We start from the raw sequence: 14,749 nt of genomic DNA, 5'->3' as shown, positions 1-14,749 counted from the left end.
CCGAGTCTTCAGCTCCTCGACGGCGGCGATGGCCTGCGCCACCTCCTCCGCGTCCGCCTGGGCCTTGTCGGCGGCGTCCTTCTTGGAAGCGGCCACCGCCTCCAAGAAGAGGGGGTCCTCCGCCTCCTCTTCCTCGTCGTCGGCCTTCCACGCGCGCTCCTGCTTCCACGCGCTCCGCCACTTCTCAAATTCGCCGCCGCTCATCGGCTTCAACGACGGGTTGACCTTGTGGTAGCGGCCGCCCTCCGCGAAGTCCTGGAGCTTCGGCGGCATCCACTCGGACCCGACGTACTTGCACGCCGCACACCGACTCCCGACGAAGGAGTTTTTGCAGTGGTAGCGGCGCACGGCGGGGCTAGGGTCGCGAGTGAGGGTTGGACCCCCACTCGCACCTTCACCCTCTATTTGTAGGGGGCGACGGGGTGGGTTTGATGGGGCCCGTATTCTGCCGATACGGGCCGGCCCGAATACGGGACTTGCTAGACGGCCCATTTCACTTTCAGGGTACCGGCGTTTTGAGGGGCCTCCTAGACATGCTCTCAGCTCAGCTAACCGCTAGCTGAAGTGGGGGGCATCGAGAAAAGAGTGCATACAAATCCCTAGCGTACGTCTTTACCTACAATTACAAGTATTTAAGTGTACACCTTTTACACAATACACTCGCACACCTAATTTCTGTTTCCCTTCTGTGCAATGCTATAATAAAACCATGTCAATGATATTCGATGCCGCCGCCGGCAAATTCACCTGCTATGGAACGGTCGAGTTGTCGGCGTCGAGCAATCGGTGGATCTGCAAGAACTGGAGCACATCATCCTTTGACGATGGGGGCGGCGGCATCCGGCTCCTTTATAGTTCCATGTAGTCCTAGGTCTAAATTGTCTAGATGGGATTTGCATAAGTTAAATTTAACGGGCGCAACAAGTCCGCCGAGGTGTGTACATACTTCAGATCCACAAATGCCACGCTGGTCGCCCGATTCGATTTTGTGTCTAACCTAGCTTGCATCTAATCTATTTTATCTTTTGTAAGGTTAGTAAACAGAAACTCCCTGAACTTCGTAGGATTCGTGGTCTCGTCCACCATCTCCGGCGCCGGCCCGATCCGCTCCATCTTAGAGCATCCCCACTCGTTGGCGCTCCTCACGCTCAAATCCGACGATTGTTTCGTCCGGATTGGACGTAAATCTGGCATGGGGAGCGCCGAAGTTCCAACCGTCCCCCCGGCAGGACACCCCCAACTTGGGGGATTTGACATATTTCAAACAAATTCGACATAAAATTTAACAAGTTCGGCAAACAAGATTCAGAAAATTGCTGAAACAATTTCGGCGAAAAGCAGTACAATGTTTAACAAGTGCTGAAACAAATGACGCACACAATTTCACAAGTTTTGAAACAAATAAATAAAACACAGACTAGTTGGCATCGGCGTTGGCGTTGCCTCGGAGCGTCCATATGTGCTCCACCAGATCATCTTGCAGCTGTCGATGCATTGTAGGGTCTCGGATCTCCTGGCGCATAGCAATGAAAGCGGCCCATGATGTCGGCACCTGGTGATTAGGCTGTGCAAGAGGTCTCTCTCTCATATGGTGCTTGTTGCTCAGCCAGAGGACCCGGATGTTTTCGCTCATTTTCAATAATCATATTGTGTAGGCACACACAGCAGTTTATCACCTCCCACATCTGATCTTTGGACCAAGTCATAGCGGGGAACCGGACGACAGCAAATCTCTGCTGGAGGACACCAAATGCACGCTCGACGTTTTTTCGGCAAGCTTCTTGTTTCTTCACAAACTCGCAAAGTTTGGGAGTGCTAGGCTTCGAGATAGTCTTCACAAATGTTGCCCACTTTGGATAGATACCGTCTGCAAGGTAGTATCCTTTGTTGTAGTGCCGACCATTGATCACATAGTTCACCGGGGGGCATGTAATGTCCCAGGTTTAGAGACGATCGAGGGGTAGATTTTAGAAAGGGATGTGCATTGCATCGTAATTTACGGGGAAATTTCGCGCTTTTAAACAAAAACTGCATCGAAGGGGGACAAGTTTCTCTCTCGACACCTTACAGGGTTAGGGTTTCGAGAGTGCGACAAACCTGTTCCTTATTCAACTAAATTAGGGTTTTGAGAAGAGAGGGGAAAATTGCATCACAAACTTTAGTTGCATGATTGGATTACAAGTTAAGTGTTTGAATGTATTCAAACCAAATTTAAATTTGAATTTCAAACATTAAATAATCATCACATAATTCAAATTTGAGGTAATTTCTCAAACAATTATCATTAAGCAATTATACAAGTAATATAAATATTGCAGTAAAGCTCATTAGAGAAAACTTTGAGCTTTATTGATCATCACACAATTTACATTGTCATTACAATATTCATAAAGAAAATAAATGAATAATACAACACATTACAAGAATTGCTTAAATAGAAAAAGAAAAAGAAGATTACAATCAATGACCTATCCTAAACTACAAGTCTAGTTTTATAAGATGCTTGAGCCTGATGATTTTCATCTTCACTTGATTATCCTCTTGATTCCCCGCACACAACAAAGCAAAGCAACAATTATGCCAAGTGGCATTGCCACTTGGCAGGTTAGAAAGAAAATGGCAACAGAGAGGATATGCTCACAGCTCGCCGAGCTGATCTACTCACGATCAAGTACCAAGCCGGGTACCAAGCACTTGGTACACACACACGACCAAACGCGCTCACCGGGCAGAGTGTGCATGCTCAACAAGCACACACAAGCCGGTGAGTCACCACAAGCTGCGAGGCCTTGTTGTCGACCAGAGAGGAAGGAGAAGGCCACATAAAAGCCTCCACAGTAAAACCTAAGCCATATCCATCGACAGGCTACACTGGGTAAGTCCACCAGAAACCAAGAACTCAAGAACAGGAAGAACAGCACTGCTGTTCAACCTGCTCACACCATCACAACATCAATTCAAGCACCACAGGCTTGCAGGGAGGAGCAGGGCAAGCATAAGCTCAACACTGAAGAAATCCTCTACACCAACAACCAATCTAGGAGCTGGAGTGAGGTATAAACCAAATCAACCTGAGCAAAACCAAGTTTTGCTCATAAATAAGCATACAATGCATCACAGGAGCACAGAAGGGTAGAATACCCTGTTTGTGTCATCATTTGGCTGCAAAGCCATTTGGTGCAAGCAAATATGGGTAAAGACCATTAGGCAATCATCCTATGGGAACAGCAGTTATGAAAATCAATGCATAACTGAAGAAATCCAGCAAAAGATGAAGTCTCGGCTAGCCTAGCCCACACACTTAGCACCTACAGCTATTTATGCCATCGGACTATAGACAATTACTTGTCTATATACTTTGTCAACATCAAAAGGTCACTGGAAGTCCAATATTGGATCAAGCCAGTGAACAGCTATTCCATTCCAGCCAGCAATCACAAACCATGGCAAATCACAGGGAGGGGAGCAACCAGGACAGCATCACAAGTGCTGCCAGGGCCACCTCAACCCTGAGCCAACACAAGAACCTACACATCATTATCCATTTGGATTCAGTAGAGGGGTAGGGTACACAACTGAGTGTTGGCATCCATCTAGCCCTGTCACATTTAATAGGATGATCACAACTGCAAAGCAGCTCACATCACTTATCCACTTCAGTAAAATTCAGGCAATACAGATAAGTGAACAAAACAAATAAATAAAAGCACCAGGGCTTTGCTGATGATCTAATGGATCACTGCAAGCAACAGCAGTTGCTTAAGCCAACAACAGTACACACCAGGCCAAGCCTGTATGAAGCACAAACAGCACTGGTTGAGCACCAGTGAATCACAGAGAGAAGCACACACTTGCTCACAAGCAAGTAATGATAAACTGATCATAAGAGCATCACTTGCTCTTGCTACAGGTCACCACAGCCAAGCATATCATCAACACATGAACCAGACAATAAGATCAGCCACAGGACATGAACCAATACATCACAGATAATCAAATAAGATAGATATCAGAGTATCCAGTAGCAGTTCATCATGGGATAGGGCTGTACAGGCACAGCTATGCTCATTGGAGTATCCCCATGAATTAGAGCACACAGAAAGGCATATCAGAGGCACTGACACTTGCAAATTTGCAAGGATATTATACACAGTAATCACAGCCAGGGCAAATAGTTAAATACACTTGATGATCTAGCAGTAATAGCATCAAGGACAAGATCACAGAGATAGAATTAAGCAAGAATTGTAAACATAAGCAAGCACAGAGCCTAGGAATCTTGCACAGAATCATGTATAGCATGGCAGGATAGCACAATAGTAGTAACCATGGCAGTAGCAGGCCAGCAGATTTACAGCAACAGCGCATAGTCACGGCAAGCATCTCAACATGGAGATGCAGGCCAGTGGCTGAGCAAGACGAAGGGGATGAGGAGAGATGTGAGCAGAGCAGACAGGGAGAGTAGGAGGCGATGGATACTCACCGGTGAAGTGAAGCGCAGGGCACGGCCATGGCGGCCACGGCGGCACACGCCGAGGGCGCATCAGCGCCAGGCCAGGCCAAGCCATGGCGGCGCCACGGCACTAGCATCACCACGGTCAGGCACGGCGGTGCCACGGCATCTGGAGCGTCGGTGGTGACGAGATCGCCACGTCACTCCACGCCAGGCGACCAGAGCGAAGGGGGGCAAGACGAGCAGACGGCGCTTCACAAATCGCCGCGGTGGATCTGAAGCGCCGTTGAACGGCGGTTCAGATGCGCCATATCTCGCCGGCGGCGACGGCCGGAGATGGTCGGAACAATTCGGAGAAGACGGCAGCGACGCGGGTGTCGCGAGAGCGTGGGCGAGGGCTAGGGTTCGTGAGCGAGTGGAGGAGAAGGGGTCGATGCGACCGACCGAGCCCAAGTGTGGCTCGGGTTAGGGTTAACCACTGGGCCACCCTGACAGGTGGGCCCAGGGGCATTTTTGGTTTTTCACAAATTCCAAATAAGGCAGAAACTTTGAAAATACATAACAAATTATTAATAACTCTAAAAAAATAATTAAAAATATGAAAATAGATCAGCATAAAATTCTCTATCCAAATAAAATACAAAAGAGAATTGTTGAAGACAATTGAGAATAAGTTTTCATTTGTTGATTTAAATAATCATTTAAATCACACAAATAATTTTCAATAATAAAACTAAGTCCATTTATACATTTGGACTTTAAAAACACCTTGACAACATTTCAAGGTTGTATTTTACCTTAAACAGAGTATCCCTAAATTATTCTTAGTATTAACCTCCTACCTGAAATAATAACGACATCGGAAGGGGGAACAAACCCTAAAACTGGAATCATGCATAATTGCTTCTTTAACCATTGCCCTTATCGGACAATGATGCTATTTTTCAGAACCAGAGGACAAGGGTCAGTCCACACCATCCAACTGCAAAACTTTGCAGTGTTCAGGCAAGTTCATCGCTTGCTCATGTCATTTGAGTATTTCTATCAAATTACTTGCAAAGTATTATGGTTATCACTATTGCATAAAAACCAAAACCACTATTTTCATAACTATGAATATGACTATGTGGTGGGCAATGGAACCATGGATTGTGTTGATATGGTGGAGGTTCCATTGCAAGGGTTTATATCCATCTAAGATTAAACAACAAATGTCGTCCAAGTGATTCTTGTGCCGTAATACCCGTGTTAACCATAAGATCCGGAGTGGGACGGAGTAGTCAAAAGTGTTTCCACCTCTCGTTCATCAACGGATGCGCTTTACCGTAGACACTTGTATCTGTCAGTGGCAAGCGGTAGGCTGGGGAAGCCTTAAGTCCCCACGGCATAGTCCGTAGACACTTGTCGCTCGAAGTGCAAGCGGTAGGTCTGGGAAGCCATAAGTTCCCCACGGTATTGCGGTCTATGATGGGTTGCAGCTACCGGCGTAGGAGTGTATGGTAGAGCCCAGCACTGTCATCGTGGTCGGGGTCCACCCTGAAATCTATGGGAATAATGGGACCGGCGTGGACCCAGGGTCGGGGCATGCAACAAAGGGTGGGTGTTCGAGGTAGCGGAGGAACATGATTGGCTAGACCTTATACCGGGCCTCACACCAAAGGAAGTGTGGACGGGAAAGCTGCCCGGTTGGCACCAAGGTTAAGATCTCTTATGGGTAAAGCAACACACCTCTCGCAGAGTGTAAAGAACCGTGACTGTCACTCCTCGTTCCGGGATATGGAACTGCGAACGCGGCCGGAAAGGAGCTCCATGAAGTTCTAGTAAACCGGTGAAGGCTGACGGACATAGCTCTTTGAAATAAAAGAAATCTCTTGAAGAAATGTTTACAAAAACTTGCATTGGTATTAGCCTTTCTGGTCTAATATCGTAGCTAGTGCATTAAACACCTCTTTTCTATAATGAACTTGTTGAGTACGCTCGTACTCATACCACTCTTAAATCCCATGCTTAGATTGTCTGAATCGTCTGGAGGAGGACTACGACAATAATGAAGGAGCTGAGATCATCGGCTATGAAGAACCAGACCTCTCTGGAGGTATCGAGGGCGTAGACTACCTCATCGTCTACGGAACCGGGGAGGCTTCCGGAGGAGATCAAGCCTAGAGACAACCAATAGTAGTAGTAACCGAGCAGCCCGAACTCTTAGTATTTAGCTGCTCGAGGAGATAAATGTATAACTTAATGAGACTCTTATATTGTAAGCTAAGTTGGGTTCGCCTCGAACCCAGGAGTATTCCTCTTCGAACCCAAGAGGAGCTCCAAGATGACATGTGTATGATATTTGTAATAATAAATGAATGAGTTATGGACCTGCTATGTTCTGTTGTACTACTCTGAGGGATGTAACATTTGCGGATTGGTACTTCGTGAATGTTATATCAACGACTGGCATACTACAACATGCAGTGGTATGCAGGGTCACCACAGTTGGTATCAGAGCAAAAGCTTTGACCTTAGGTTGGAACCTAGTAAATGGGACGAAACGTTAGGAGTCAAATAGGATTAGTAAAGAATTCGCTAAAAATATGGTGTATATTCACTTGAGAATAAAACAATCATATCCTTTAGTGCTATAATTCTTTATTATCTCTATTATGATGCATTATTACTAATCTTATATATATTCTTTCTATTCTACAGCCAACAATGGCAAGTTCACGTCCCGGAAGAAACGTGAAGGTGTTGGATTCCACACTGAGTGAATATGAAGGAGGACTCGCAGATATACTTCGTGCCATGTTACTTGAATTTGGGTGTGATCCCCAGATCCAAGTAAATAAATACTGGTTCTACGATGGACCAGTGTTGGCCAAGTGTAGGGTAGGACTTAGACTTCCTGAATCCCTAGGATTGAGCGTAGTTATGCCAGCAGGGGAAGCCAGAACTATTAACACAACCTACCATATTGCAGTTATGAGAGCCATTACTGATATCAGGGAACATAAGACGAAAGAGCTTATTGGTTCCGAGTTTAGCCACATTCCACATCTAGAGGAAGAAGATGACCCTATGCTTAATCACTTCAAGTTTGCGAAACGCAAACCAGCAGAAGCCGCAAAATATATGGACAATAGCCGCAACCTGCTATAATTGTTCTTTCAATTGAACCGACATCTGTCGGGAGCAATTGATACAATGCTGGAAGAATTCACGGAACCCAAAGAGGAGGCGAAAGGGAAGGAACCAGTGGTGGATGAGGTACATACACCAGTTTATTCAGCTGGTGATTACATTAGTATTGATCATCCCGAACAACAAACCACACCCATTACACCTAGGTACTATCCTAGTAGCTCCTATAAGGGATATGAGGGTGGAGAGGAATCTGGGAACCATCAGCGTTCCGAGACTCCTATAGAGAACTCAACAGGTTGGCGTTGGGGGTCAGATACTGGAAACTCTGGCAATCCAGTCAGAGGTAATTCCGAGATGGAAGAAGATGCCACAAACCAGCCCCAGCACGATCAGTACAATAGGGGTGACTATGAAGAGTATCTGATACTGATTGAGTCGGATACTGATGGTGGGAATACCTATGGTGGAGTCGTTGGGGAGTACACCCGATGGGTGGATTATGATGCCCTGAATAATCAGTTTATGACCACAGATTTTTCCCTGGGATCATCTTCGGATTCCGATTATCAGCCAACGGGAAGACCTTATGTTCCAGAATCCGTCAGGAGGACTACGCGTTCGACCGGATGGAAGCCTGGAATGTACCGGGAGTGAAGCACGCATAGAGACCACCAAGGGAGGCGAAACTACGATATACAAGTACCACGTGTATCGTAGTGTGTAATATTTGTAGAAATTTGTACATATACTTTAATAAGTGAGTTTGCATACTCACATCGGCTTGAGTATTGTAATAAGACCACTTATGTATGTATATACAGGGTATATGTTTTGTATGATTTGGATTTGCTTCTTGATTTCCATTGCGTGACTAGTTCTGTGCACAAAGTTGAGCTCAGAAAACTTGCGCATGGAGTAATTATGAGTATCATCTTGTGTTGCAGAACTAGGGGGATATGTCGGGAGCGTTAGGCGAGGAAAGTGACGCGCAGCGCATGGAGCGCGAAGCAAAACAAAAGGAAGAAGCTGATGAAGCAGCCAGAAATCAATTTCCACCACCACCACCACCCATGACGCAACAGAATTTCGTCCAGTATATGCAAATGGTGGAGGAGAGGCAACGTATCACGCTGGAGCAGCAGAATAAATTCTTCCAAGAGCTGCTGCAACAGAATAGGGCAGAGAGGCCAGAGAACCAGGGAGTCACCCTAGCAGACTTCCAGAATACCAAGCCTATATCTTTCGCATACGCGCCCGAGCCAATGGACGCGGAAGATTGTCTTATGGATACCGAGCGAAAGCTCAATACGGTTGGTTGCAATGACCAGGAGAAGGTCCGTTATGCTACACATCTGCTGTGTGGACCCGCCGCATCATGGTGGGATAATATTGTAGCCGTTTATCCGGCTGGAAAAGTATTTACCTGGGAGGAGTTCGCAAGGAAGTTCAGGGAATCCAATGTCCCTGAAAGTATTGTGGAACTAAAGCATCGAGAGTTCGAAAGTCTCGAGCAGAAGGATAAAGCTATCCTGACCTACGTCAGGGAATTTTCAAAGCTGTCCCGGTATGCTGTTGAAGAAGTCAACACCGAGGACAAGAAAAAGAAGAGGTTTTTGAGGGGGTTAAGTCCCCAGTTCAAGGTACAGCTCCGTATGATGAGAGCAACAGAGTTTCAAGAGTTGGTGGATGCTGCCATCACTCTGGAAGATGATTTCAAACAACTGCAGGAAGAGAAAAGGAAGAAGGCCAAGTTTGAGCCTAAGAGGTTTGTTAGTAACAAGCCCAATACCAGCTTGAGTTTCAAGCCAAGGTATAACAACAACAACAACAACAACAGCAACTATTACAATAGCAGGAGGAACCAAGCGTTTCAGACTGCAACTCAAATTATTTGTCGCAGCTGTGGAAATCCAGGGCATTTTGCCAAGGATTGCAAGAAACCAAGGATTATATGCTTTGGTTGTCGCCAGGAGGGGTACATGCTGAAGGACTGCCCCAAGAAAAATATTAGAGGAGGTCAGTCAGGAGGAGGAGGGAACCGTGGAGGAAATACCGGAGGGAACTGGAAGAACAAGAAACCCTTCGGCAAGCTGAACTGCACTAGTCTGGAGGAGGTGGTCAACTCCGATCAGGCGGTGATAGGTACGCTCCAGATACTCACTCATCCTGGCAAAGTACTTTTTGATACTGGTGCAACTACATCATTCATTTCTCAGCAATTCATCATCAAACATGGGATTAGTTGCACTAAGTTAGATAAAACCATAACCATACTTTCTGCGGGGGGAACGATAGTAGTAACCCATACCAAACAAGGACAAGTCATCATGATCAATAAATGCGCGTTTGACGCAGACCTGTTCATTCTACCGATGAAGGACATTGATGTCATTCTTGGTATGAACTGGTTAGAAGCTAATGGAGCATTGATTGACTGTGTGAATAAGACGGTATCTTTGAAAAGCCCCGATGGAAGTAGAATGATCTACCAAGGCGACAAACATACACAGATTGAAGTTGAGCTACAATTGAACAGCATGAAGGAGGTGAAGTTAGAGGATATACCTGTAGTGAATGAATTCCAGGATGTATTTCCTGCGGAATTACCTGGTATGCCACCAGATAGGGAGATAGAATTCACTATCGACCTAATTCCAGGAACAGCTCCGATTGCTAAGGCACCATACAAGATGGGACCCAAAGAGTTGAAAGAACTTAAAGAGCAATTGGATGACTTGGAACAAAAAGGATTTATATAAGAAAGTGTTTCACCATGGGGATCACCTGTGATCTTTGTGGATAAAAGAGATGGAGGAAGAAGGATGTGCGGAGACTACAGGAACCTGAACAATGTCACCATCAAGAACAAGTATCCACTTCCAAGGATACAAGATCTATTTGATCAAGTTAGAGGCGCAGGAGTCTTTTCCAAGATTGATCTAAGATCCGGTTATCACCAGATAAAGATCAAGAAGGAAGACGTTCCGAAAACTGCCTTTGTCTCAAGGTATGGACATCATGAATACCTTGTAGTGCCTTTTGGATTAACAAATGCCCCAGCAATATTCATGAATCTCATGAATAAGATCTTCATGCCATATCTAGACAAGTTTGTCATCGTATTTATCGATGATATCTTGATATATTCCAAGAACAAGGCCGAACATGCTGAACATCTGAGGTTAGTGTTGCAAACACTAAGAGAACATCAACTCTATGCCAAGTTCAGCAAGTGTGAATTTTGGCTAGATCAAGTGGAATTTCTTGGTCATGTCATTAGCAAGGATGGAATAGCTGTTAACCCGAGCAAGGTAGCAAGCAGTTTTAGAATGGGAAGCACCCAAGACTGTCAAGGAAATCCGAGGATTCCTAGGAATGGCAGGATATTATCGGAGATTCATTGAAGGATTCTCCAAGATAGCAGGACCAATGACGAAGCTGTTAAGAAAGAACACACCTTTCGTGTGGTCAGAGGAGTGTGAGAAGAGTTTTCAAACTCTGAAAGAGAAACTCACCGCGGCACCGGTGTTAGCTGTTCCGGAAGTTGGCAAGGATTACACCGTGTACTGTGACGCATCCAAACATGGATTGGGTTGCGTACTCATGAAAGATCGGAAAGTGAAAGCTTATGGATCAAGGCAACTCAGACCTCATGAAGTGAACTACCCAACACATGATCTAGAACTAGCAGCAGTTGTATTTGCACTCAAAACATGGAGACATTTTCTCTATGGAGCCAAGTGTGAGCTCTATACAGATCATAAGAGTCTCAAATACTTCTTTACTCAGAAGGAACTCAATATGAGACAGAAAAGATGGCTGGAATTGATCAAGGATTATGATTTGACCATCAATTATACTCCAGGAAAGGCCAATGTTCTAGCAGATGCCTTGAGTAGGAAGAGCACCGGAGGAGTGGAACAAGAAATATCACCGGAGTTGAGGAAGGAAATAAGTCAAGCCCAAATACAACTTTGGGAGAAGGAAGCTCATGAAGGACTATCGGCTTTACAAGTAGCCGATGAGCTAAATGTTAACCTGAAGAATGAAATAATGATGGGTCAATTGGATGATCCATTCATCGTGGAGGAAATGAGGAGGATTGACGAAGGAAGACCATCAGAATTTCACCGAGGAGAATCAGGATCACTTTGGTTTCAAAAGAGGATTTGTGTTCTGGATATTGCTGAAATCAAGGAAGTAATACTCCGGGAAGCCCATCAAACACCATACTCCATACATCCGGGAAGTACAAAGATGTACATGGATTTAAAGGAGTTATTCTGGTGGAATAACATGAAGAGAGAAATAGCACAATATGTGGCGGAATGCCATACCTGCCAAAGAGTGAAAGCTGAACATCAAAGTCCGGCAGGAAAGTTACAACCTTTACCAATCCAGAATGGAAATGGGAGGAAATAGGGATGGATTTTATCACCGGACTACCCATGACTAATAAAAAGAAGGACATGATATGGGTAATCGTGGACCGGTTGACGAAAAGTGCACACTTTTTAGCGGTGAACCAGCAGGATAAAGGAGAGAAACTCATCGATCTTTACATCAAAGAGATCGTGAGTAAGCATGGAGTACCGAAGAAGATAGTGTCGGATCGAGGATCCGTATTCACATCAGCATTCTGGAAGCAACTACACGAAGCTTTAGGATCCAAGTTGGATTATAGTACCGCCTATCATCCTCAGACAGGTGGACAAACGGAAAGAACTAACCAGATCCTAGAGGATATGCTTAGGGCTTGTGCCTTAGACTTCGGAGGATCATGGGAAGAGCACTTGCCACTAGCAGAGTTTTCATACAATAATAGCTATCAAAGCAGCATCAAGATGGCACCATTCGAAGCTCTGTACGGAAGGAAGTGTAGATCACCCATATGTTGGTATGAAGCCGGAGCAAGCAAAGAGTTCAACCCTGATTATGTCAAGGAAAAGCAACAAATAATTGACATTATCAGAGATAGGCTCAAGATAGCCCAAAGCCGAAAGAAGAGTTATGCTGATCAAAAGAGGAGAACTTGGGAGCCACGAGTTGGAGACATGGTATATCTTAAGGTAAGCCCGATGAAAGGACTTCAGAGGTTTGGAGTAAAAGGAAAGCTGAGCCCTAGGTACATTGGACCCTTTAAGATTCTGAGCCAAAACCGAGGGTTAGCCTTTGAGTTGGAATTACCGGGAAGGTTATCACAAGTTCACAACATATTCCATGTGTCGCAACTCAGAAAATGCTTAAAGACCCCAAATGAGCCAGTATCACATGATGAGCTCGAGTTACAACCAGACTTAACCTACATCGAGAAGCCAGCCAAGATTCTCGAGGAGAGCTGGAAACAACTCAGAAATAAAGCTATCAAGTACTGCAAGATACAATGGAAGCATCACCCTGAGAGGGAAGCTACCTGGGAAAAGGAGGAAGACCTGAGGAAAACATACCCCGAACTATTCAGGTATTACAACCACAACTTCGGGACGAAGTTTTCTTTAAGGGGGAAAGGCTGTAATGTCCCAGGTTTAGAGACGATCGAGGGGTAGATTTTAGAAAGGGATGTGCATTGCATCGTAATTTACGGGGAAATTTCGCGCTTTTAAACAAAAACTGCATCGAAGGGGGACAAGTTTCTCTCTCGACACCTTACAGGGTTAGGGTTTCGAGAGTGCGACAAACCTGTTCCTTATTCAACTAAATTAGGGTTTTGAGAAGAGAGGGGAAAATTGCATCACAAACTTTAGTTGCATGATTGGATTACAAGTTAAGTGTTTGAATGTATTCAAACCAAATTTGAATTTGAATTTCAAACATTAAATAATCATCACATAATTCAAATTTGAGGTAATTTCTCAAACAATTATCATTAAGAAATTATACAAGTAATATAAATATTGCAGTAAAGCTCATTAGAGAAAACTTTGAGCTTTATTGATCATCACACAATTTACATTATCATTACAATATTCATAAAGAAAATAAATGAATAATACAACACATTACAAGAATTGCTTAAATAGAAAAAGAAAAAGAAGATTACAATCAATGACCTATCCTAAACTACAAGTCTAGTTTTATAAGATGCTTGAGCCTGATGATTTTCATCTTCACTTGATTATCCTCTTGATTCCCTGCACACAACAAAGCAAAGCAACAATTATGCCAAGTGGCATTGCCACTTGGCAGGTTAGAAAGAAAATGGCAACAGAGAGGATATGCTCACAGCTCTGCCGAGCTGATCTACTCACAGTCAAGTACCAAGCCAGGTACCAAGCACTTGGTACACACACACAACCAAACTGCTCACCAGGCAGTGTGCATGCTCAACAGCACACACAAGCCAGTGAGTCACCACAAGCTGCAGGCCTTGTTGTCGACCAGAGAGGAAGGAGAAGGCCACATAAAAGCCTCCACAGTAAAACCTAAGCCATATCCATCGACAGGCTACACTGGGTAAGTCCACCAGAAACCAAGAACTCAAGAACAGGAAGAACAGCACTGCTGTTCAACCTGCTCACACCATCACAACATCAATTCAAGCACCACGGGCTTGCAGGGAGGAGCAGGGCAAGCATAAGCTCAACACTGAAGAAATCCTCTACACCAACAACCAATCTAGGAGCTGGAGTGAGGTATAAACCAAATCAACCTCGAGCAAAACCAAGTTTTGCTCATAAATAAGCATACAATGCATCACGAGAGCACTGAAGGGTAGAATACCCTGTTTGTGTCATCATTTGGCCGCAAAGCCATTTGGTGCAAGCAAATATGGGTAAAGACCATTAGGCAATCATCCTATGGGAACAGCAGTTATGCAAATCAATGCATAACTGAAGAAATCCAGCAAAAGATGAAGTCTCAGCTAGCCTAGCCCACACACTTAGCACCTACAGCTATTTATGCCATCAGACTATAGACAATTACTTGTCTATATACTTTGTCAACATCAAAAGGTCACTGGAAGTCCAATATTGGATCAAGCCAGTGAACAGCTATTCCATTCCAGCCAGCAATCACAAACCATGGCAAATCACAGGGAGGGGCGCAACCAGGACAGCATCACAAGTGCTGCCAGGGCCACCTCAACCCTCAGCCAACACAAGAACCTACACATCATTATCCATTTGGATTCAGTAGAGGGCTAGGGTACACAACTGAGTG

This window comes from Lolium rigidum, chromosome 2 (genome assembly GCF_022539505.1).
Source record: "Lolium rigidum isolate FL_2022 chromosome 2, APGP_CSIRO_Lrig_0.1, whole genome shotgun sequence".
NCBI lineage: Eukaryota > Viridiplantae > Streptophyta > Magnoliopsida > Poales > Poaceae > Lolium > Lolium rigidum.
Note: the sequence above shows the minus strand (reverse complement) of the source record.